This window comes from Oxyura jamaicensis, chromosome 4 (assembly GCF_011077185.1).
Source record: "Oxyura jamaicensis isolate SHBP4307 breed ruddy duck chromosome 4, BPBGC_Ojam_1.0, whole genome shotgun sequence".
NCBI classification, from domain to species: domain Eukaryota; kingdom Metazoa; phylum Chordata; class Aves; order Anseriformes; family Anatidae; genus Oxyura; species Oxyura jamaicensis.
This window is the reverse complement of record NC_048896.1, coordinates 74,875,301-74,900,894: the sequence shown is the minus strand read 5'-3', so window position 1 is coordinate 74,900,894 and position 25,594 is coordinate 74,875,301. Positions and strand designations below refer to the sequence as shown.

General features: G+C 38.2%; 1 long non-coding RNA gene across 1 annotated transcript; it reads left to right on the top strand.

Annotated features, from left to right (window-relative positions):
* Nucleotides 1-843: 843 nt before the first annotated feature.
* Nucleotides 844-23,613, top strand: LOC118167159. Its single transcript, XR_004750977.1, has 3 exons — nucleotides 844-865; nucleotides 5,524-5,640; nucleotides 23,478-23,613. It is a non-coding gene; the product is annotated as an uncharacterized LOC118167159 (long non-coding RNA).
* The last annotated feature ends 1,981 nt before the right edge of the window (nucleotides 23,614-25,594 follow it).

The following is a 25,594-nucleotide window of genomic DNA, read 5'->3' as shown; positions in this document are numbered from 1 at the left end:
GCCAGACACCAAAAAAAAAAACACAAAAAACAAACAAACAAACAAAAAAAACACCAAATAAAAGTTAAATTTATATTATGTAATATGAAGTTCAGATTATGAATATTTCTGAGCTAACTGGGTTTATATTTGAAGTTATGATTCAGTTATTGGATTTTTGTGTTTCTGCAGGCATAAGAAGCATCTAAAACATTACACATTAAAAAAAAATAACAACAACAACAAACTTTTTCTGAGAGAGGCACAGAGGCACAAACTCAGGATTTACATCTCATACCTTTACAAGTCATGTAATTAAGTTATCCATTATAAAAGTAAGGAGTAATTGGATAATGATGGGTTTTGGTTTTGCTTTTGTTTTCATTTAAGTTCTAACCTACTTACTGCAACTTCAGTTCTCAACATGGTTTGGGATTATTTCCAAGTTTTACAAAATGCCAGAGTGTTTCTCAAGGCTTATTTTTGTTCTACATAAGAAATCTTTGGGCCTTGTTATTGTTTCAGTGGGAGTAGGATTATGTCTGAACTTTTCCAAGAAAAAATGACTCAGTATTTACAATTCAGAATCTAAAATTACAAGAATTTTGGAGACCTGTTAATAAGTGACTTTCCAGGGACACACACACACATATATATATTTATTTATCTCTTTATTTTTTTTCCTCTGCCTTTATATTAGGAGTTGAGGAAATTGAAAGGAACAAATAAGAGCTTGCATCCCTTATTTCCCTTCTCTCGTCTTTTATTAAAAGAAGAAGAAAGGAAGGAAGAAGGAAAGAAGGAAGAAAAAGGAAGGAAGAAAGGAAGGAAGAAAGAAAGAAAGGAAGAAAGAAAGAAAGAAAAGAAAGAAAGAAAGAAAGAACTTGTGAGTATATTAAATTATGTTGTGTGTTTAATTGTTTGCCACCTGCTGGGGCTTTGGTTCAAATTATGCAGAGACATGGTCATTAGTCCATGCAGTTATTTCACGCATGAGAATTATCATTTTTAATTTGGCAGAAGCGAACTAGTACCCCAGCATGAGTCCACAATATCCACCTCAAAAGAACAATAAAACGAGTCGACTAAGTTGATTAAGACAATAAAGCTATCAAGATAGCTTTGGGGCTAACAAAAATGCTTACTCAATCCCATTTAATATATATAATTGTTTGTACGTGTTTTTTTTTTTTTTTCCTTAATGTCACTAATGTAGACTACTAATTCAAATAGTAAATTAAAATGTTCATAAAGTAGTAATGGGTCCTATAAATTTAAGAAATCACCCCTTAGAATTCTAATTATGGAAATATTTCAGTGTAGTATGTAACATACTGAACTACACTTATTTCGTTAAAGTCATAATTTTATCCTTGTAATAAGCTTTCCCAAGTCTTCCAGGAATGAACGTGTAAATATGTTGCTCAAAAAATACATACAGCTTTCTAACAGACACTTCATTTTCCCCTGTATCTATCACCAAAAATATAGAAATATTCCGTTTGAAGTATAAAATAATAACTCACCAGAGATGGATCTTATTTTCCTTACAATCTGTAATCATTTGTCTGTAAAATGGAGACTTACAGGTTTAAATTTTTGAGGGAAGTGCTACTTACCACATAAGTTCCCACTTTTGCCTCTGTGGATTATATTATAGATCTAGGGTGGTTTGTTTTGTTTGTTTGGTTGTTTGTTTGTTGTTTGTTTGTTTTTTAATCACCAATCCACAGTTCTTCATGAGCTTAATAAAAAAATAAAATTCTGAGAGTCATAGGTATTAAGGTAATTTAACAGATCTTCATGTACTGGGGAAGATCACAAATAGTAAGTCTATGCAAGATATTTTTCAAATGCATTAGCAGAAAGCTTCAGTAAAAGAGATTTGGAAACCAAACTAGGTAACTATGCCAACAGTTAGGCACTTTTCAAAAATAACATCTAACTTTACCCTGGTTCAAAATGTACAGATATTTCTTTTCCCACTCACAGCAAAGATGGGGCACAAAAGATGAACATTCTGTTTATAATGACATGACTTGTCTGTTCTCTTACTGTCTTTTCTAGACTAAACAAATATAGTTCTTTCTTTCAATGGTCATTTTCTCCAAACTCTTCCTTAGCCTTTCTTCTGTTTGTCTATGTATTCTTTTAAGTCAAATACTAAAAGCAGGACTCAGTAGTCACTGAGGCCTCACAAATATAAAATTGAATAAGTATTGTAGAAAACTTCCATTACTAAATCACACATAAGACTCTCCTTTGTACTTCAACAGTATTATACTGAGCTGGTATTTAGCTGTTCATTCATTAACCCCCTGCCATTTTATAAACACAATTTTACTACCACACCACTCATTTCCACACTTCATATGACTGTGTTTAATTTAATCTTTCATAAACACAGTATTTTACAATTTGTTACAGAATTTTCCATGCTTGTGATTGGACTATTCATCCCATTTATCAAGTCCGATGATTTGAACATGAGTCAGCGATGTGCCCTAACTGCTAAGAAGACGAATGATATTATTGGCTTCATCAGGCAAAGAATCACCAGCATTTCAAGAGAGATGTTCCTTCCCCTCTACTCAGCACTAGGGAGGCTGCACTGGGAGTACTGTGTCCAGTTCTGGGGCCCCCAGTATGAGAAACATGGAAAAACTGGAAAGAGTCCAAAGGAGGATAACCAAGATGATAAGGGACTGGAGCAGCTCTCCTATGAGGAGAAGCTCAGAGAGCTGGGACTGTTCAGCCTGGAGAAAAGGAGGCTGGGGTGGGGTGGGGGGTGGGGGAGTGATATTATCAATATGTTTATAAATACCTGAAGGGAAGGTACAAAGAAGACCAAGCCAGGGTCTTTTCTGTTATGTCCAGTGCAAGGACAAAGTACAATGGGTACAAACTGGAACACAGGAGGTTCCATCTAAATATCAGGATGCACTTCTTTTCTGTGCAGGTGACAGATCACTAGAACATGTTGCCCAGAGGAGTTTCCCTCCTTGAAGATCCAAAAGCCATCGTGAACAACCTGCTCTAGATATCCCTGTTTGAGCAGGGGGATTGGACAGATGATCTCTGGAGGGTCCCTTCCAACCTTAACCACTCTGTGATTCTGTGAAGTTTCACAACCTCTTCTCCATTTTGTCTTTTATTAATTTTCCATTGCAGTACAGAATGGGGAATAGGGGAGAAGACATTTCAAACTCTGGAAGTCAGGAAAATAAAAAGTGCAGTTACAAATGACAAAATATGTCAGGAACGTGAACAATAAACAGAGTTTTCAGACACGCAAATGGAAGTCTTTCCTTTATCCAGTTCAGGAAGGGTACCTGTGACTCCAGGGTGTTCTACAGTTCATACTATTTCTGTTGTTTTGACAATAAATTCTCTGCTGAATGTGAAGCAGATTTTATTAGTTATGTTAAAAAGATGCTCTAACACATTCTTTACTATGAGGATGGTTGAACACTGGAACAGGCTTCATTAGAGAGGTGGTTGATGCCCCATGCCTGCCAGTGTTCAAGAGGTATTTGGACAATGTTCTCAGTAATATGCTTTAACTTTTGGTTAGCCCTGAAGAGTTTGGGCTTAGATGATCTTTGAAGTTCCCTTCCAACTGAACTATTCTATTCTACCTGCCCCAGGGGTCCCTACTCCAGTTTAATGCTAACTAGCACACTTGCAACACATCTCAGAGGCACTTTGCACTCTTGGGTGCTCATTGAGACAAGCCCAGGCCCTCTCCCTGCTCAGACCTAAGGTGTCCTACTTGCCATCTGGTTCAGTTTGAGTTTTGCCAAGTGAGTGATACATGTACACCAGGTCTGGGGGAGATACAGACACTTGCCCTCCCCATCCGCCAGCACCAGGCACAGAGGTTCCACTCCAGCCACTGGTATAGACCACTTCATTCATCTCAATCATTCCAGTCCACCCCAGCAGCTGGTTTGGGACTCACACTGCTTCTGCACAAGTGACTCAGTCTGAGACCCCTACTGATTTCCATAGCTGACACTACAGTCCAGGGGCACATACACCCTGTGTCTGATTACAGTAGTTGGCACCAAACCCACTCAAACCAGTCCACAGTAGCTAACACTTGTAGCAGTAGCTCTCTTGCAGGGACTCCTTGTTGTATTCACATAAACCCATGGGACAGAAAGTGAAATTACAGGAGAGTGTTAAGAAGATGGGACAGATTGAGATGATCAGGTATAAAGCTGAGCCAGACAAGTGTGTTGACTAGCTTAATTTTGAATGTAACTGACCCCTTTTATATCTCTATCCATCTATTCCTCCTTTTTTCCTACCTGACTTCCCCTGCACATCCCCCATTCAATCACATAGCTCCAAGACCCCTGCACCCCCATCCAAGAATCTCAGATTTACATTGTTAACACCAGCAAAATCCAGGTTGGCCCTCCTTGAACTGATCTTGTAGTTTCTTGATAGCCCAGTAGCTAGTGTGATTAACTATGTTGATTTCTTATCATTGTCTCTATTACTGGTTATCTGTGAGGTCTGTTTGTCTTGTTTATTGCCTTCCCCTTTCCCACATCATACCATTTTGACAAGGTCCTCAGTCAGATAATCTTACTGACAAACATTCCCAAAGTCTGCATATGCTTAGTGAGTGCATTGTTTCAACTGTCACCAAATGGAATTACATTTATTTGCTTCCCTTTTTAGCTGGAATTAAAGATATTTAGTCTCTGAAATACATAGTTATCCACAGGTCTAAGATGTGATTCTGAGCAACCAACAGATTAACCTGTAAGGTTTGTAGGGGAGCACATCGTTGGAAATTTGCTACTTTCTGAATCATATGTCATCTGTGTAAATATACATTTTATTTTTATTTTATTCTATTTTATTTTATTTATTTTATTTTATTTATTTTATTTTATCTATTTTAATTTTATTTTATTATTTATTTTATTTTATTTTATATTTGTATTGAATTGGTATTGTATTCTTATTACTAGGGAGGTACAAGCATCCAGTCAGCAGTCCAGAAAACAGAACTGTGCTGTACCACACCTAAAAAAAAAAGAACATAATTAAAAAAAAAAAAAAAAAAAAAAACTATATTTAAGGGTTTATTGAAAATACAGTCTCCTGATACAGAAAGGAAAAATTATTTTGGCAGTAAAATATATGTGAAAAAAGTTATTGGCATAAAGGTCAATTTTAAAGATGTAAAGGTTTATCTAATAATGTAAAATTATGTTTGTTTTAAATAAATATACTTAACTCAAAGACTATGTTAAAGTAATAATATCTTTTGGTATTATTTATTCATTATATTTTAGCTATCACGTTGAGAGAATTAATGTATGTTTGGGAGAAAGGCCTGCAAGAATATATATATATATATATATATATATATATAATTGTATTCCATTGGATCTCTGTGCAGTTTTTCAGTTCCATAGGAAAGTACAGCTAACTTGCAGAAGATCAACATAATAAAATTATCAAGTCAAATTGCATGTAACATAGAGTGACTACTGATTTTATCTTCTTTATTTTCTCCTACAGTATGTTTCACCTTAAATGTGCACCACATTTAGAGAAAGAGAGGAAAGAAACAAAATTACTCCAACAGCAGTAACTACTGGGTCCCAATGGATTATATTCATACGATACTGGACACAGGTAAAAGTAGAATTATTGAAGTGTTGCAGTTTCATTTCCAGAAATGCAGTGACATTGCATATGGCAAAATACAACTTTTTATGAAGGATAAAAATCAAACTTAATGTAAACAGTAATATTCCCACTCAGTGTAAATGGGCAGACCAGAATTCATCCTCAAAGCAAACATTTTACATAGATACAGTCTTCTCTAAGTATCCAGTGTAAGTCTCTTAAGTAGCAAGACTTACATTTTTTATCTACTATTTTTCCCTAGTTTGGCAGTCCCTGATTGAATAGCTAACCATATATATGACCAGTTTCATTGTGGAGATGCAGTGATTTCAGCTTTTAAAAATTTTTAAGGATATATATTTAATATTCTTAAGAGAAACACTTTTCAGAACCCACAGGAGTGACATCAGGTTTAGCTGTTATTAATGAACTATAATGAAAACAATTATTTATCTGTACTTTAATTGTTGATTTAATATCAGTCTCTGTATGAAATTCAAATTATATTTTTTCTCAATCAAATATTTCATATTATAGACAGAATAAAGTACTAAAAAACATACATTCATAATGACCATTTATCAACTGTGCTTGAGAGATTAAACTGCTGTGGTAATCCTTATATCTATTCCACTTAAAAATGTTGGGTCAAGCTAATTTAAGTCTCTCTTTTTCTTAGAGAGTCCACAGCTTCCAAAGGAATATTATGCTTTCTCAGTGTAACAATGAAATGCCACAAATAGACAATTTAAGCCTTTTTTTTTTTTTTTTTTTTTTTTTTTTTTTTCCTCAGTGTGATAGTATGTGAACAAATTATGGCAGCTAGGATAACTCTGCATCATTGATTTGTATTGGACAAGCTATCCTTCCAGTCTCTCTGTGGCTGTGTTGATTCAACTTGTTAACATCAAGTTTTTCCTACTCAGTGCTTTGATGTTAAGGTCTTAATTGTTTAAGCAAACTCTTTCAGTTCTCTTGTATATAACATTCAAAGCTTGCAAACAAAATATGTGGAAACAAAGCACCTATAACCTTCAGTTCCTTTCCAGATAATCAATGTCCCTCTGAGTACATTACCTTTCAGCAAGTATTAACTTCTGTAGCTGCCATCGAGTTTAGACTACAGATGGAAAGCCTGACTTGGTAGGACTTAAAATGAGAAAAATATCTTCAAACTAATAGTATTTTTCAAAAAACAGTACAAAGAAGAAAGTAGATAAGATTTTTAATTACTGTTTTCAGTTCAACATAAGTAAAAATAATTCAAACAACTATTGGTTTTGTTTTTAAAGCACACTATATTTTGGTCTCTGTTATTTTGGAAAAATCCATTTGGGTTATTGAATGGTTGTTCACAATGGCTAAAATCATGTTTAAAAAAAAGGAGAGATGAATTATTATTTTATAGAAATTTTGTTTATTCTTTATGTTATTAGGAAGGACTTTTTGTAAATTAAGTGAGAGGAATACCTTTTTGGTCTTTTTGTGACATATGAGCATTTCTATTTCACATAATAGAAATTATTTCACTTTTTCGTTGTCTTACATTTCAGCTTCTAGTTTACTGTAATAGGGGCACAAAAATTAGGTGTAAGTTTTGCAAGGGGATTTTTCAATTTAAAATATTTATTATCAGGTACACATCGATCTAAGATGTCATAAAAATAATTCAATAGCAAATCAATCATTAGCAAACTCAGTTTGTCGAGATAGGGCCATTTCTGTTTCTGTTTCTTCCAGATATGCAGAGACATTAGTTTTTTTAACTTATTTCAAAATGGTTTAGTGTTGGAACATTCTAGAAGGAAAAAATAAAAAATCTTGAGAACAGTGAAATAAGTACTTCTATGTTTTAAGAAGATGCTTTTTAAATAATTTAAAGAAATCCAACAAAATTAGGAAATGAAGAGCATATATCTATGGAGGAGTTCTGAAGGCAGTTCAATAATTTTTGTATTGATTGACCCCAGAAGTGAAAATAAGTCATAGGTTTTTATAAAAGAGGAAATATTGTGTGAATATAAATATATATACACATATATAACCTGAAGAACATATATATATATACATATGTATATATATAAATGTATATATATATGTTATTCAGGTTTTCATTTTAGGCAAAGATATACCCTGGAAGAAAATCTCAGTCATACATGATAGTGTTTGCTTTTGAGAAAAACAAAAATTTAAGATAATTGTAAGGTTAACACAACAAGAAAATTAATTCTCCATTTCCTTCCATTTCACAATAAAGGACTACAAAAAATGAATAGCATATAGCATGTTAATCTTGAATAATACCATATTGCATAGGAAAAAAATAAATTTTAATATTTCTGTCTACATTTTTGGATCCCTCTGCCACCTGTGACCCCTATGGTCTGGCAGAGCATGGGACCCTGCGGATGTATCAGGGCCTTGCTGGTGACTTTACAGGATGGCTCCAACTTGAACTCAGCCTTCTACACATCCCCATCACCACCCCTGTGAATTCTGTCGGTAATATTTGCAATACTCTTGTTGTGGTTTAACCCGGCTGGCAGCTAAACACCACACAGCCGTTCGCTCACCCTCCCCCCTCCCTCTCTGGGATGGGGGAGAGAAACGGGAAAGTGAAGCCTGTGAGTTGAGATAAAGACAGTTTATTAAGATAGAAAATAATAATGATAATAATAATAATATGTACAAACAAGTGATGCACAATGCAATTGCTCACCACCCGCTGACCGATGCCCAGCCCAACCCCGAGCAGCCGGCCCCCCCACCCCGGCTAGCCACCCCTAGATATTGTTCAGCATGACGTCAGATGGTATGGAATACCCCTTTGGCCAGTCTGGGTCAGCTGTCCTGGGTCTGTCCCCTCCCAGCTCTTGCTGCACCCCCAGCCTGCCCGCTGGCAGGACAGAGTGAGAAGCTGAAAAGTCCTTGGCTTAGTATAAGCAGTGCTCTGCAGCAATTAAAACATCAGCATGTTATCAGCACTCTTCTCATCCTAATCCAAAACATAGCACCCTACCAGCTACTAGGAGGGAAAATAACTGTCCTAACTGAAACCAGGACATATATCCACCCCTTATTCCATACCATTTATGTCATGCTCAGGTTACACTTTTTCCAATACATTCTAGTTAATCACTATTTTCATCTATGGTAATGACGACACACAGTGTTAATAATAATTAACATAATACAACTCAACTCATGGGCTATTCTCACCCAGTATTAAATCCCCTTGAGGTACACACCGGACCTCCCCATTCTTTTGCATTACCCACCAAGTGCATCCAGGTCCTTGAGCAAAAGCAATCCCACGAATGGGTTTGCCTTTTCCTGAGGCAGGAGTAGCCCAGACTGTTTTACCTAGCATATTTCTTACATGCACTACAGGAACTTTATCCCCTTCTACTGTACGTAGCAGGTTTGATTGGGCAGGTCCAGCTCGGTTGGCAGATCCCCTAGTATTGACTAACCAGGTGGCCTTTGCCAAATGTGCATCCCAATTTTTGAATGTCCCAGCACCCATTGCTTTCAGTGGAGTCTTTAACAGTCCATTGTATCGCTCAACTTTACCAGAGGCTGGTGCGTGATAGGGGATGTGATATACCCACTCAATACCATGTCCTTTGGCCCAAGTATCTATAAGGTTGTTTCGGAAATGAGTCCCATTTTCTGACTCAATTCTTTCTGGGGTGCCATGTCGCCATAGCACTTGCTTTTCAAGGCCCAGGATAGTGTTCTGGGCGGTGGCATGGGGCACAGGATATGTTTCCAGCCATCCGGTGGTTGCTTCCACCATTGTAAGTACGTGGCGCTTACCATTGCGGGTTTGAGGGAGTGTGATGTAATCAATCTGCCAGGCCTCTCCATATTTATATTTCAGCCATCGTTCCCCGTACCAAAGAGGCTTTGACCGTTTGGCTTGCTTGATTACAGCACATGTTTCACAATCATGAATAACCTGTGCTATAGTGTCCATGGTCAGGTCCACCCCTCGATCACGAGCCCATCTGTATGTTGCATCTCTGCCTTGATGGCCCGAGGTTTCATGAGCCCATCGGGCTATAAATAGTTTGCCCTTATGTTGCCAGTCCAGGTCCACCTGAGCCACTTCAATCTTGGCAGCCTGATCCACCTGCTGGTTGTTTTGATGTTCTTCAGTAGCCCGATTCTTGGGCACATGAGCATCTACATGGCGTACCTTTACAACCAGGTTCTCTACCCGGGCAGCAATATCTTGCCATAATGCAGCAGCCCAAATGGGTTTGCCCCTGCGCTGCCAGTTGTTCTGTTTCCATTGCTGTATCCACCCCCAAAGGGCATTTGCTACCATCCATGAATCAGTGTATAGGTAGAGATCTGGCCACTTCTCTCGTTCAGCAATATCTAAAGCCAGCTGGATGGCTTTCACTTCTGCAAATTGACTCGATTCACCTTCTCCCTCAGCAGCTTCTGCAACTCGTCGTGTAGGACTCCATACAGCAGCTTTCCATCTCCGATGCTTTCCCACAATGCGACAGGACCCATCAGTGAATAGGGCATATCTCTTCTCATTTTCTGGTAGCTTGTTGTACAGTGGAGCTTCTTCAGCACAGACCACCTCCTCCTCTGATGACATCCCAAAGTATTTGCCTTCTGGCCAGTCCATAATCACTTCCAAGATTCCCGGACGACTGGGGTTTCCTATTCGAGCCCGCTGAGTAATCAGTGCAACCCACTTGCTCCATGTAGCGTCAGTTGCATGATGTGTAGAGGGGACCCTTCCTTTGAACATCCAGCCCAGTACTGGCAGTCGTGGTGCCAGGAGGAGCTGTGCTTCAGTACCGACCACTTCTGAAGCAGATCGAACTCCTTCATATGCCGCCAATATCTCCTTTTCGGTTGGAGTGTAGCGGGCCTCAGATCCTCTGTATCCCCGACTCCAAAAGCCTAGGGGTCGACCTCGAGTTTCCCCAGGTTCTTTCTGCCAGAGGCCCCGGTGGGGCCATTCTCCCTGGCTGCGGTGTAGAGCACATTCTTTACATCTGGTCCCGTTCGGACTGGCCCAAAGGCTACTGCATGAACTATTTCCTGCTTAATTTGTTCAAAAGCTTGTCGTTGCTCAGGGCCCCATTCAAAATCATTCTTCTTACGGGTTACTTGGTAGAGTGGGTTTACAATCAGACTGTAATTTGGAATGTGCATTCTCCAAAACCCCACGACACCTAGGAAAGTTTGTGTTTCCTTTTTGCTAGTTGGTGGAGACATAGCTGTTATTTTGTTGATCACATCCATTGGGATTTGACGACGTCCATCTTGCCATTTTATTCCTAAAAACTGGATCTCTTGTGCAGGTCCTTTAACTTTATTTTGTTTTATGGCAAAACCGGCCTTCAGAAGGATTTGGATTATTTTCTTCCCTTTCTCAAAAACTTCCTTTGCTGTGTCACCCCACACAATGATGTCATCGATGTACTGCAGGTGTTCAGGAGCTCCCCCCTGCTCCAGCGCAGACTGGATCAGTCCATGACAAATTGTAGGGCTATGTTTCCACCCCTGGGGCAGCCAATTCCAAGTATATTGGACTCCCCTCCAAGTAAAAGCAAACTGTGGCCTGCACTCTGCTGCTAGAGGGATGGAGAAAAATGCATTAGCGATATCAATTGTGGCGTACCACTTGGCTGCCTTTGATTCCAGTTCGTACTGGAGTTCTAGCATGTCCGGCACTGCAGCACTCAGTGGTGGTGGTGTGACCTCATTCAGGCCACGATAGTCCACGGTTAGTCTCCACTCCCCATTAGACTTTTGCACTGGCCATATGGGACTATTAAAAGGTGAATGAGTCTTGCTGATCACTCCTTGGCTCTCCAGTTGACGAATTAGCTCATGGATGGGAATCAGGGAGTCTCGGTCGGTGTGATATTGCCGCCGGTGCACAGTTGTAGTAGCAATTGGCACTTGCTGTTCTTCGACCCTCAGCAACCCCACAACAAAAGGGTCCTCTGAGAGACCGGGCAAGGTAGACAATTGTTCAATGCCCTCTGTCTCTAAGACAGCTATGCCAAAAGCCCAGCGGAACCCTTTTGGGTCCTTGAAATATCCTCTTCTAAGATAGTCTATGCCAAGGATGCATGGAGCATCCGGGCCAGTCACAATACGGTGTTTTTGCCACTCATTCCCAGTTAGACTCAGTTCAGCTTCCAATACAGTTAATTGCTGGGATCCCCCCGTCACTCCATAAATACTGATGGGCTCTGGCCCTGTATAGCTTGATGGCATTAGAGTACATTGTGCACCGGTGTCTACTAAAGCCTTATACTTCTGTGCGTCTGATGTGCCAGGCCATCGAATCCACACAGTCCAATAAACTCGATTGTCCCTTTCCTCCCCCTGGCTGGAGGCAGGGCCCCTCTAATCCTCATCAGAATCTTCATTCCTGTGTTTAAAGGACTGCCTGCTGGAAGTTGGAGCAGCAAACTTTTCAGAGACTCCCTTTTTCCCTATTGTTTTCTTTTGCAACTCACGTACCCGTGCCTCTAGGGTCGCGGTGGATTTTCCATCCCATTTTCTCATGTCTTCTCCACGGTCACGTAGGTAAAACCACAGGATGGCACGAGGTGTGTATCCACCTTATCGTCTTCCTTGCACGGATGAGCGCTTACCCCTAATAGCAGAGACATTGGTTTGTACAGGAGGGGAGGAAAATAAACTCTCTTTAAGTTGCTGGACCTCTTCAGAGAGTTTCTCCAAAGTATTCTCTTTTAGTTGGTGAACCCTGGTTCGTTCAGGTGGGGAGGAAAATAATCTCTCTTCAAGGTGGTGGACCTTTTCAGAAAGTTTCTCCAAAGTATTCTCTTTTAGTTGATGGACGCTTTCAGAAAGTTTCTCCACAGACGAGACGCAGGCCTGTAGGGAAGAGGAGAGGCTTTCTTCGTACTGCCGGAGTTGTTTAGCCACATCACCCACTGTGGGTTCCTCATCCTCTTTCCAGGCCATTATTGCCAATGAGCTGGCATATGATGATGGTGCACTCCGTACAAACTTCCGCCACATGGGTCGAGTACACCTGACTTCATCTGGATCTGTGGGTACTTGTCCATTGTCTGGGTCCTCATAAATCACCTCCCGTACGGCTAATTCCCTCAGGTACTGGATTCCCTTCTCCATAGTGGTCCACTTGCCTGGCAGACATACAAGTTCTTCCTTGTAGGGAAACCTTTCCCTGACAGCGTACAGGAGACGCCTCCAGAGGCTGTGAGATCGTGCTCCATCTCCAATTGCTTTGTCAATGCCTGCATCTCTAGCAAGGGATCCCAGCCGCCTGGCTTCCTTGCCCTCTAATTCCACACAATTGGCTCCGGTATCCCAGCACCGGAGCAGCCAGGTGACAAGCTGCTCACCTATGCGGCGACCAAAATCTTTTCGCACATCTCGTAGCTCACGCTGGTATAGGTTTCGGGTAACTACTGCTGATTTTTCAACATCCCCATCTTCATCCTCCTGCACCTCTGATGGCCCAGCCTCGTCTTCTCCATACCTACACCTAGCAGAAGACTCTCTGCGTTCTAAACGACCTGAGTCTCTATACCATTTTTTCACCTTGTCTACAGGGGCAACTTGTACTGCTACAGCTCTTCTCTCTGGCTCAGCCACAGGGTCTGCCACAGGGGTGGGAACACCCTCTGCAGGGGTAACTTGCACTGCTACAGCTCGTTTCTCTGGCCCAGCCACAGGAGCTGGAGCGGCTGCAGGAGCTGGAGCTGGAGCGGATACAGGGGCTGGAGCTGGAGCGGCTGTAGGAGCTGGAGCTGGAACAGCTACAGGGGCAGGAGCTGGAGCGGCTGCAGGAGCTGGAGCTGCAGGAGCTGGGGCGGCTGCAGGAGCAGGAGCTGGGGCGGCTGCAGGAGCAGGAGCCGGAGCAGGAGCTGGGGCGGCTGCAGGAGCTGGGGCAGCTGCAGGAGCAGGAGCTGGAGCAGGAGCTGGGGTGACTGCAGGAGCTGGGGCGGCTGCAGGAGCATGAGCTGGAGCGGCTGCAGGGTCTGTCACTCGGTTCATAGTAGCATCAATTGCAGCTCGATAGGCATAGGCCAGGCCCCAACATGCTACAGTGAGTTGTGTCACTTTGGAACTGCCAGAGTCATGACACTTTTTTTGCAATCATTCTACCAGTTTTTTAGGATTTTGCAGTTGTTCAGGGGTGAATCGGGGGTGCCCACTGCTCTAGCCACCTGCCCATATCCTCCCACACTCCCTGCCACTCACAATTATCCCGCCTCAGGACAGATCTCTGCATGAGATTCCTAAGTAGTTGTTTAACCTTGAACAAAACCTGAAGCGCATTCAAGAGACCTAACAACAAGAACATGCTGGTCTGAGTATCCCAAGGATATTCAACATCTTGGAGAGCTATCGTAACTAGCTCGGGGGATAAGAGGGTGCTGAAGGAGAAAGGGAGAGTGAACAAGTAAGGAAAAATATCTTTCCCTGTCCCCTTCACAGACTGGCTCCCTGATGAAAAAAGGCAGTAGGTGTAATTGTTAATAGTTTCCGAGATATAGTTTCCAAAGTACAGAGTCGGCGACAGTGCTGAGTACAAATACCAAGTTAGAGTCATGGCCAGATACTTCATCATATTGTAAGCTATTGTTACACAGCACAGTACCATAACGGTCTTAAACCAGGGCCTGGAAAGGATAAACAGCACGACAGGGATCACATACAGCAAGTAACGTGCTATAAAACTCAATTTGGAATACAGGCACAGCAGACTTGATATTAAAGCAATCAACATTCTGATTAGATCTGTCGTTATCTCAACCCTTCGTGCCCCACGTTGGGCGCCAAAAGAGCTGTTGTGGTTTAACCCGGCTGGCAGCTAAACACCACACAGCCGTTCGCTCACCCTCCCCCCTCCCTCTCTGGGATGGGGGAGAGAAACGGGAAAGTGAAGCCTGTGAGTTGAGATAAAGACAGTTTATTAAGATAGAAAATAATAATGATAATAATAATAATATGTACAAACAAGTGATGCACAATGCAATTGCTCACCACCCGCTGACCGATGCCCAGCCCAACCCCGAGCAGCCGGCCCCCCCACCCCGGCTAGCCACCCCTAGATATTGTTCAGCATGACGTCAGATGGTATGGAATACCCCTTTGGCCAGTCTGGGTCAGCTGTCCTGGGTCTGTCCCCTCCCAGCTCTTGCTGCACCCCCAGCCTGCCCGCTGGCAGGACAGAGTGAGAAGCTGAAAAGTCCTTGGCTTAGTATAAGCAGTGCTCTGCAGCAATTAAAACATCAGCATGTTATCAGCACTCTTCTCATCCTAATCCAAAACATAGCACCCTACCAGCTACTAGGAGGGAAAATAACTGTCCTAACTGAAACCAGGACAACTCTATATTTGATTGCTAGTGTAAGACTTCAGAAATCATGTAGTCCTGCAGCACTTTGACTTTCTTCATATCTAAGGCCAGTTAGAAGATGCCACTATTGTCACCTGGATTTCTATCATGCTTCTCCCCAGCATAAAATACATTACAAAGAGTGCTGCAGTTGTTTATTGCTATTTTGCATTACAACTTATACTGGCTTAATCTGGTCAGAGTTGGGCAGAACTATTCATGGTCTTATTTGTCTAGGCAGTGCCTTGAAAGTATGAGTAATGCGAGACAAAAAAACAATTGTGTTGGGGGTGAATGTGTCTGTTTGCTAGTGGACCAGTGGGTGACTAGGAGATCTCTGACACAGGTAAGAGGTCTGGCTCAGTGTCCAGGCTGATAAAGGGACTGTGCTGGTATCTGAGGTGTCCATATGCATGGGTATGTTTGTGAACCTAGAGAGAAACTATATGTGTATTTTCAGTAAAGTAAGCTTCAGTTAAGATGGAAACTGTGGTTTGATTTCATGATGGACATTCTAAGTAAATATTCACCTCTAGTTTTATTTTCTGTAATTAAAAGCCATTCATTATTTTTTTTTTAATGTAAAACTTTTTAAAATTAAGTCATTTGCATTCTCTTATGATATTCTTCACACTTGATAGAAGATATAAGATGAATAAGCATAATCTTTTTTACTAATTTCAATGTGGTCTGCTAAGTGTTAGCGAAACAAGTATTAGTCATGATTAAATTATACTAAGTCTCTCACATTTTGTGAAGGCATATTGTAAAAGTGAGTGTTGCTCTGGAATAAATTATTGAGAGATGTATGTCATTACATTCAACTTGTATGAAGGAAGTGTTTCTAGGTAACATGTTAATCCATGTCAAGGAAGGACAAGGAAGGTCAAGGAGGAAAAGCCTCAAAAGCTTTTTAGGATATGAATTATTACAGTGTGGTCAATATGATTAGCAAAGTGAGCAACAATAGTTAGCAGAGTGTTTCCTGAACAAGAGGCAATCATTATAAGATCTTTTTAGAAAGAAGGCTAAATTATTATTCATAGGCATAAATCATTATAGAATTCTTGACAATTCTTATTATAATTACTACATTGTACTTGCTGCTTTCTCTATAAAGCAGCAAGAAAGGATATTCTGTGGTGACTCTGGAATGAAGCACTAATGCTCTCCAGCAGAGAACAGAAAGTAGAAAATAAGTCCACAGAAGAGCTATGGAAAAAGCAGAACTGAACACATGCATTTCTACAACTAAACCAGGTGAATACTATCTCCTCCTCTAACAGACATAATCCTTTCTCTTTTTTACTATGTATTTTAAGCCAAGATTCATTTTGATTTCTATGCAATCATTTTGGACTGTGGTGAACGCGATTCCAAAAATCATCAAGTTAAACAAATCATTTACCACGTATTTTAACACCATATTACTTTCAAATAACACAAATAAAGCTTTAAATCATAAACTTAAACAAATTGTTTTTTGATCAGCTTAGTCCAAACTTCTATCACAGCTAATATGAGTTTACTTCTCTTTCTATAAAGTAGCCCTGTGTCACCACCAATATATGTAAATAAACACACTAAATTAAAATGCGTGTATAATGTCGTGTTATGTACTTTATATGCACTATTGGATTCAGTTCCATCTAAATAAAAAGATGATAAACTTTAAAAAAAAAAAAAAAAAAAGATTAAACTTCTAAAAGTGTTTGGAAAAAAACAAGTTCTTAAAATATCATAGATTTGATAGGCTATTTTATAATAGATGATAGTGAATAAAATAGGAACAAAATACATAACAGATAAGGAACAAAGACAACAAAATCTCTGTTCTTTATAATAAGAGAACTCTCTAAGGACATGCAAAATACTTATTTGCTGTCTTTTCTTCATAAATTATATTATCAAAACCAACTTTTAAAGATATAATTGGGCTTAAGTCTAAATAAATAAATAATTAAAAAGAAGCATAGTTTATATTTTCAACTAAATGGTATAATTGCTGAAATGAGACAAAATATTGCTCAGCAATAAGAAAGATATCAATTTTCTTGTAAAATCTTTATTAAGGGGAATCATTGTGAAAGTCTGTAACAAGTTAAAAGTATGTTTACACTTTAATTTCTGATTTCTCTGATCACTCAGCTTTGTCCTATTCAGTACCATAACTTTCTAACTAATTAAACACACTGAAGATTGATTGGCTTTGATTTGTCAGAAGTATATTAGGGTCTTGTCTTCTTTTCTTTACCCTCTATGAATGCTTAGAGTTCATTTAAAATCAGTGTATTTAAAAAGTTCAAATTATTCCTTTCTTCACTTTTCAATGTCCTGCATTATGAAAGGATATCCCATATGTAAGCTTTCAAAAAGCTTTTCCCAGTATATACCTGTCCCTCTGGTTGTTTCCTCTATTCTCTGTTCTGACAGAACCATCAAAAGTTGAAAGGCTCTGGTTCATTGTCTATATTATATTATTTCATAACATAATTCTTCCAAATACTTCTAAAAATCCTCTAAGACAATCAGAAAGTATGAAGGAGCAAATAGTTTTTAATGATTTTTTGTTCTATGATAAGTCTTTTCATTTATTTTTAATGGCTTTTTACATTTTAAAACATTTAAAATTCTTTTATTATTATTATTATCTTTTAAGGGGGTAGTCTTTGATATTTATATGTACTCAATAGAATCTAAAGACTTATTAAAAGCAGAATCATTTTATTAATAAGCATCTCAATCTAAATATGAGATACCTTTACCAAATAATACTAAATCATTAGTTTAGCATCATGTACAATAATTTTGTTTAATTTTCTAACAAATAAACTGCAAATCACAATTTGTTCATTATTTATATAAATATATTTGTTCATTATTTCACATTTAGTATAAAGTGTGCAAATGGAAGGTTTTGATATTAATTTCAAAATAAATAATAATGACCTGTGATTAATTTTAACTAATTAATTCTGTGTTTTATCTTAGAATACCTTTTTTTTTTCCTGCAAAATAAATACCAAAAAAGAATGACGTCTTCCAAATAAAAATAATTCAATAAATAAATATTCTCTTTTTGAGTTCAACTTTATTACCCTTGCAATTAAGCTAAAAATGTTGTATCAGTTATGAATTAATGTTCACAATGCATAATTTGTTGTTCTGAATTTGTATTTTCTTATTTAAACCATATCAGTGTCTTAAGCACAAAGACTTTACAAAATCCAACAGTTTTTTTCTGATTTTCATTTTTACATAATCATTCTACTTTTGCCATGAAATGGCAAAACTGATCTTTCTTTTGTGATTAAATTAATGGAGTTGTCCTCGAGTATGATATGAAAATTTCAAATAAAATTTTAGGGTAAAGTTCTTGCTCCATGAACATCAGTTCAGTTTTTGTTATGATTTATTTCATGTTCACTTTTGTTTCATAATAAGATCTATTTTTTTTTTTTTCTTTTTGATTTCTTAGGTATAATACAGTTTATTCAGAGACAGAATAATATTTTGAAAGTAACTATTTTCCTTTATTTTGCTTATATTTGCCCACTTTTAGCACTAATAGGACATAAGACCAGATGTGATAAAAAACACACATAAGACCATATGGACAAAGATATTAAACTCTGTAATTCCTGTTTTACTACCAAGTGGAAATAGGCACTTCATGTCCTATGGGAAATAGAACAAGTTCATAGAATCATAGAGTATCCTGAGTTGGGAGGTACACACAAGGATCACTGAGTCCAGCTTTTGGGACCACCCAAAAATTCAGACCATCTGTCTGAAAGCATTGTCCAAATACTTTCTGAACTCCAGCAGACTTAGTGACATGACCTAGGGAGCATGTTCCAGTGCCCAACCACCCTCTCAGTGAAAGTGCCTTTCCCTAACTCCCATTTTCATGCTTCCCTGCTGCAGTTCCATTCTGCAGGTCATATCACCTGAGAGAAGAGATCAGTCCAGAGCAGGGTTTAAAGATGGTGAAGGACCTAGAGGGTGTAGTGGGTTTACGTGGCAAGGTTTTGTTAGCAGGGGGTCATAGGGGCGGCTTCTGTGAGAAGGATCTAGAAGCTGCCCCATGTTTGGTAAGGGCCCCACTGCTGACCAGAGCTGAGCCAATAAGTAATGTTTTGCACCTCTGTGAGAGCAGATTTAAGATGAAAAAAAAAAAAAAAAAAAAAAAAAAAAAAAAACGCTGTGCCTCACAGCAGCTGGGAGAGTGAGAGGAGTGAGGAACAGCCTTGCAGGCACCAAAGTCAGTGAAGAAGGAGGGGGAGAGGTGCTCCAGGCGCTGGAGCAGAAGTCCCCTGCGGCCTGTGGTGAAGCAGGCTGTCCCCCTGCAGCCCATGGAGTACCACCATGGAGCAGGGTTCCACACTGCAGCCCATGGAAGAGACCACGGTGGAGCAGGTGGACCTGCAACGACAGAGACTGCGGCCTGTGAAAGACCCCTGCCAGAGCAAATTCCGGGCCGGCAAGGAGACCACGCAGGAGCAGGTGACCTGGCAGGAGCTGCTGCCCGTGGGGGAACCAGGTTGGAGCAGTTTGCTCCTAAGTGATGGACCCTGTGGTACAGACCCATATCTGGAGCAGTTCTTGAAGAGCTGCTGCCTGTGGGAAGCTCACGCCAGATCAGTTTGAGTGACTGAGAAGGAGAGGCGGAGAAGAAGCGCTATAGGCTGACCATAACCCCCATTACCCCATTTCCCTGCACTGCTCAGGGGGGGGGGGGGGGAGAGGGGGGGTGGGGGGGGGGGGGGGAAGATGCTTTTAGTTTCTTTCATTTCTCACTTCTCTAGCTTCTTAGTAATAGGTAATAAATCTTACTCTCTCCCTATGCTGAGTCTGTTCTGCCCATCATGATAATTACTGTGTGATCTCCTCGTCCTTATCTCAACCCTTGAGCCCTTTTCATCATATTTTCTTCTTGTTCCTCTTTGAGGAGGGGGAGTGGGGGAGTGAGAGAGCAGTTGTGGTGGAGCTTGGCCGCCCACCCAAGTAAAACCATCACATTGATAAAGTGAGCAATTCTGTATAGTTGCCCTTCCAGGTTCAAAGGAGTTATCCTTTCCAAGTCTTTTCTCCCTGCAGTGCTAGTGATGTCAGTGCTAATATCTATGCTAATGTCAAGTAGATAACTAAGACAAGTAGATAACTAATGACAAGTAGATAACTAAGTCTGTGGGATATTACAAATACTCAAAATGCAACTGGATAACTGTCATAAATTGGTTGCATTCCTTGTTCCTCTCAAACTATATCATTATAAAATCTTACTATGTTGTCATAGTACTTTTTAATACCTTTAAAAACAAATAAATAATAGGTCATATTGAAGATATGACCATTAAGATTAAATTAATATTTATATAAAATAATATCTACATAAAACATTAATAACAATATGTAGTGTTTTTTAAAAAAATATTGGGCTCTGTAGAAGAAAACAGTTCTCTTTCCAACAGCCTTGACAATATAACTTATTTTCCAACTGTTCTAACTAAACACATTTTCTTTATTATTTATTTAAAATATAGATTAAAAAATCTTGGGATCTACCCTTTTTGAGGACTACTTTTGACTAAAATGTTGTTGTCTGTTATTAGTGAACTAAAGAACTTTATACTGTTCTTCATACTCTTATGTTTCAATTGTAAATCTCAGAGGTCAGGGAGTTTCATAATATGAAAAATTACCTTTTCAGATTGCTTTATCTTTTTTTTTTTTAAAAAAAAAAATATCTGTAAATTGCATGTACAATTTTAGCACATTTTAGCACATGAACACCATTCTGTGTTCATATGTAGAAATCTAAAGTTTTGTATCATTTAATCATAAGGTCTTTTCATTTGTTTATGTTTGAAATAATTTAGTTATTGCTTTGAAAAAGAAGATTTTGAAAATTGTTTTTGAGTGGAAAGACAGAAGTAGTATATTAAGCTTCAGCATTTCTCTGTGAGGATAAATCTGAGTGATACCAGTAGTCAGAAAATAATGATTCAGAAAGTAATGATTCACAGTGTGGCCAGCAGGGCCAGGGAGGTGATCGTTCCCCTGTACTCGGCTCTGGTGAGGCCGCACCTCGAGTACTGTGTTCAGTTTTGGGCCCCTCGCTACAAGAAGGACATGGAGGTGCTTGAGCAAGTCCAGAGAAGGGCTACGAAGCTGGTGAGGGGCCTGGAGAACAAGTCTTACGAGGAGCGGCTGAGGGAGCTGGGCTTGTTCAGCCTGGAGAAAAGGAGGCTCAGGGGTGACCTTATCGCTCTCTACAGGTACCTCAAGGGAGGCTGTAGCGAGGTGAGGGTTGGTCTGTTCTCCCACGTGCCTGGTGACAGGACGAGGGGGAATGGGCTTAAGTTGTGCCAGGGGAGTTTTAGGTTGGATGTTAGGAAGAACTTCTTTACCGAAAGGGTTGTTAGACACTGGAACGGGCTGCCCAGGGAAGTGGTTGAGTCACCATCCCTGGAGGTCTTTAAAAGACGTTTAGATGTAGAGCTTAGGGATATGGTTTAGTGGGGACTGTTAGTGTTAGGTCAGAGGTTGGACTTGATGATCTTGAGGTCTCTTCCAACCTAGAAAATTCTGTGATTCTGTGATTCAAATATGTCATTTTTGAAGTATATGACTTTAGTAACTACAAGGGTAAATAGTTTCTTGAATTGGTAATGGTATTTCCAAATAAATCTAGCATTATCCCACAGAAAATATAAGAACTCAGTTGAGTAATATATATTCACATATTGTTATGATCAAAACCTAATAAAATTTAAAATAATTTAAAATATATTTAAAAAAAAAAAAAAAAAAAAAAAAGTAATGCATTTGTTTAGTTTCTGTCCCTTCTCTTCACACACTTTTCCTTCCACAGCTCTTCTACATCTTGAAGTCAGTAACATCAGATTGCTGGAGAGAATAACACCATAAATTGTCAGTCTCCATACTCTTTTGGGACAAATATGCTGTTCATGTTTGTGGTTTCTTCTTTGTGCCTCTAGGATTCTCTTGAGATCATTTTATATGGTTACTAACATTATCTTTTACCCTTCTGTTTCTCCATTGTTCTATAGCTGTATGTTAAATCTAAATTTATTACATATAGTGACCTTTTGATATGATAGGTACTATTTTGTCCTCTCTCTCTCTCTCTCTTTTTTCTTTTTCTTAATTTAATTTGTCCATCTCAGGTCTGCATTTTTTTTAAAAAACTGGCCATGAGTCAGTTGTTTACAGCCACAAAGTAACAAGCCATGTCCTTTATCTCATGCCCATACTCATTTACACCCCATCCTGTATCTCCACTTCTGATGGCCTCTGTTAGTGTATCAAGGCTCTATTTTTAATGTTATTCTGTTAGTCAGAAATATCTCAATGATCTGAAATAATTGCTTTTTACAGATGTCTAGATAAAGCTATGGCTGTACCACTTGAGACAAACAAAAGTAAAACAAATTAATTATAGACAAGTGATCTACCATAGAAATTGCTGTCTACATTAAAGAACCACAAAATTACAGGTAGATCAAGAAAAGTTCAGGCAGAACATGCTTGAAAAGACTCAGTCTTAAGGCCTTGCAACACTAGAACTAAGCTTATGATGTGTTACTGATAATGGCGTTACCATATTATGAAGCTGCATGCTTACAATGTCATTACATGGAGTAGGTAAAACAAATAATGAGTCATAATATTTTTTAAAAAGTCTCTTTCAAATTTGTTCTCTTTTGATAAAGGAAATTAATAAACCTAAATAAGATGAAGAAGATGTCTTTCTTCAGATAGATAATAATAATAATAGAAATTTTGCCTTCTGCATGCAGAAGCAGGGAAAGGTCCTGAAAACTTTTATTTACTTATTTTATACTTTTTTTTTTTTTGTCAGTAGAGTCTGTACACTAGCCTGATGACAGTTGCAGCTATTTAGCTATCTATAGCTCTTATCTGCAGGATGCTAAAATCTTTTGGCCTTACTAAGTGGTTATTAAATATTTATTTCAATAGAAAAATAGTCATTGCCATTTCTATTGGTTCTACATAGTGAAATATGAGGAAGAAGGAAAAAATTGTCTTTTGTCTTGCAATCAAAATATCAACTAAAGTTTTTTGTTGTTGTTTTTGTTTTTCAAAATCTGAGTGTTGAAATGAAAATTTTCTAATTGATAATCATACGAGATAACTTCTCTCCATGGTGTAATAAATGTTTTGCCATTTTCTTCATAGAGTGCCAAAGAATCATGAGATCTTAGAAAAAAAGTGAGAGCAGCTCCTTGGTTTTTAATCTGCAAATGTTTCTTCCAACTAAAATGCCTTAAGGGAAGAATTCCAATGAGAAATGGAAATTGATTAAAAGAATTATATTTGTTTTCATATTCAAATGACTTTTCATACAGTCATGTAGAGGTTAAACTTCCCTAAAACTATTCTAAACTAAAATTCAATGTTGCCTTCAATACAGCACAAGAGATGAGCCAAGAGATGAGCCAAGAGATGAGCCTCTGAACAAAATGAATACTGACATCAAAAGAATTAGTGAGGGGGAAGTTCTATTCATTGAAATGTCAAGATGATACCCACTGTGCTGGAGAACCAAGCTAGAAGAAAAAGCATGGCAAAACTCCATATTTGTATCTTTGTAACATCTAGTTACACATCTACTTGTAAAATTACAATACTATACACATTCTACAGCACAGCAAATAGAATACAGTGTAAAGTATTGACATCACATTAAAAATATATATATAAAAAAATCAAATATTTGTGTTACAACATAAAATTAGATTTAAAATATTTTCATTTGTTCTGACAAAACTATTTTCAGTATTTTAAGCATTTAAAAGTTCAGTCCTTCAAAAATTTATTTAAATTTGCCAGCAATTTTAACATTGTGTTTTTCTATTTTTAAGTTTCTTTGAACTTAAACTAACATATTAACTAAGATACTAACATTAGCTAACATTATCTAACATACATATGAACATTTAGATGGTCAAAGTTGCCAATATAGCTGTCAATATCATTTCAAACCCAAAGCCACACCATGCATGTTCTAATATACCTTTGGGATCTCTTGATGAAAATACTTTGCATTTCAAAGAAACAAATTTGATTACTCAGCTTTTTTAATTGATTACTTATCTGTTTAACTGATTACTGGTAGCTTGTTTATTTGCATATTATATAGTTTCTTACTAAAACATAGTTTTTTGCTCCTCCAAGGATTGTCAACAAAATTATTGTAGATAAGAGAACTCAAATTATCAAAATCCTTATTTTAAGAATTGACAGTTCTCTGAGGAAGCCTTTTCATTGTATTGAAGGAAGCCTCTCCATTATGTTATGTTCATCAGATGGTTAGCATCTCCACATTAAAATTCAATCTGCGTTGGGAAGTGCCTAACTTTGTCTTCAAGTATTTCAAAGGTATTGTAGCATGACTTAGAATTTTTTTCACTTATGCCAAGGTACATTTGTGCTTACACTGTTGAATTTAATACACTTATGCAGGTAAAATAATACGAGTGAATGGAAGTAAACAATTTCAGAGGTAAGCTTTTTTTCTGTTTTATTTTATTTTATTTTATTTTATTTTCTTTTCTTTATAGGATAATTTCACTTCAAGCATTATGATGTTGAAACTTGTGAGATATCTTACAGAATTTATCTGTCACAAAACACATACCTAGAATTAACTTCTCAAACAGTGGGTTATTTGAAGACTGTTAGAAAATTATTCCGGATGGTAATGAGGTGGGTATGGTAAGTTTGTGAGGAAGTGAAGAGAATGTGGTAAAAGAATCAGTGAAGAATAAAACTGTGCTCTTTATTGTTGCAAGGTTGACCAATTATTTGATTTAATGTTTAGCTGATTTATTAAGAAAAAACGTTGATACTAAACTGTGAGGATTAACAATCCTTCAAAACACCTCGATGTCTGAATCTATTCCTCATCCCTCACCTTTATTCATACAGAATCATTATTATTGCAGCATTTAAATACTGAAATTTATTGCAGATTGCAGTACACTGTATCACCACACTAGCCTTAAGAGAAACATACTTGATGCTAAATTATTAAAATCTGTTTAATTCTCTGCCCCATCTATATTTTTCAAATTATTCCACAAGGTATGATATACACTATGTGTAACTGGAAAACACAGATGACTTCAGAACTGTTCAAGTATAAATTAAATAAATAAATAAATAATAATAAAACTTTTCAGGCTGCTTCTCTGTTTGGTCAATTACAACTCACAGCCATGCAGAAACATATGTGAAAGATTCTGAAAAACACCCCTTAGTGTAGAAGACCATTAATACTGTTATCATTTTTGAAAAGGTCAGTAATGTTCTGGGCTGAGACAAGGCAAGATAGATGTAGTGAGGAAATCAGTATGTCCCAGACATTTTGTGATATTTCAATAATACATTACAGAAAAAGATGAGCTATGAAAATCTTCAGAAAACCTTGCAACTGTGACTGGCTCTAACTTTTCTGTGTTCCTGTGATGCAGGAGATATCATGAGATACATATGACAAGTTTCTGTGTCAGACAGGTGCCTATTTGT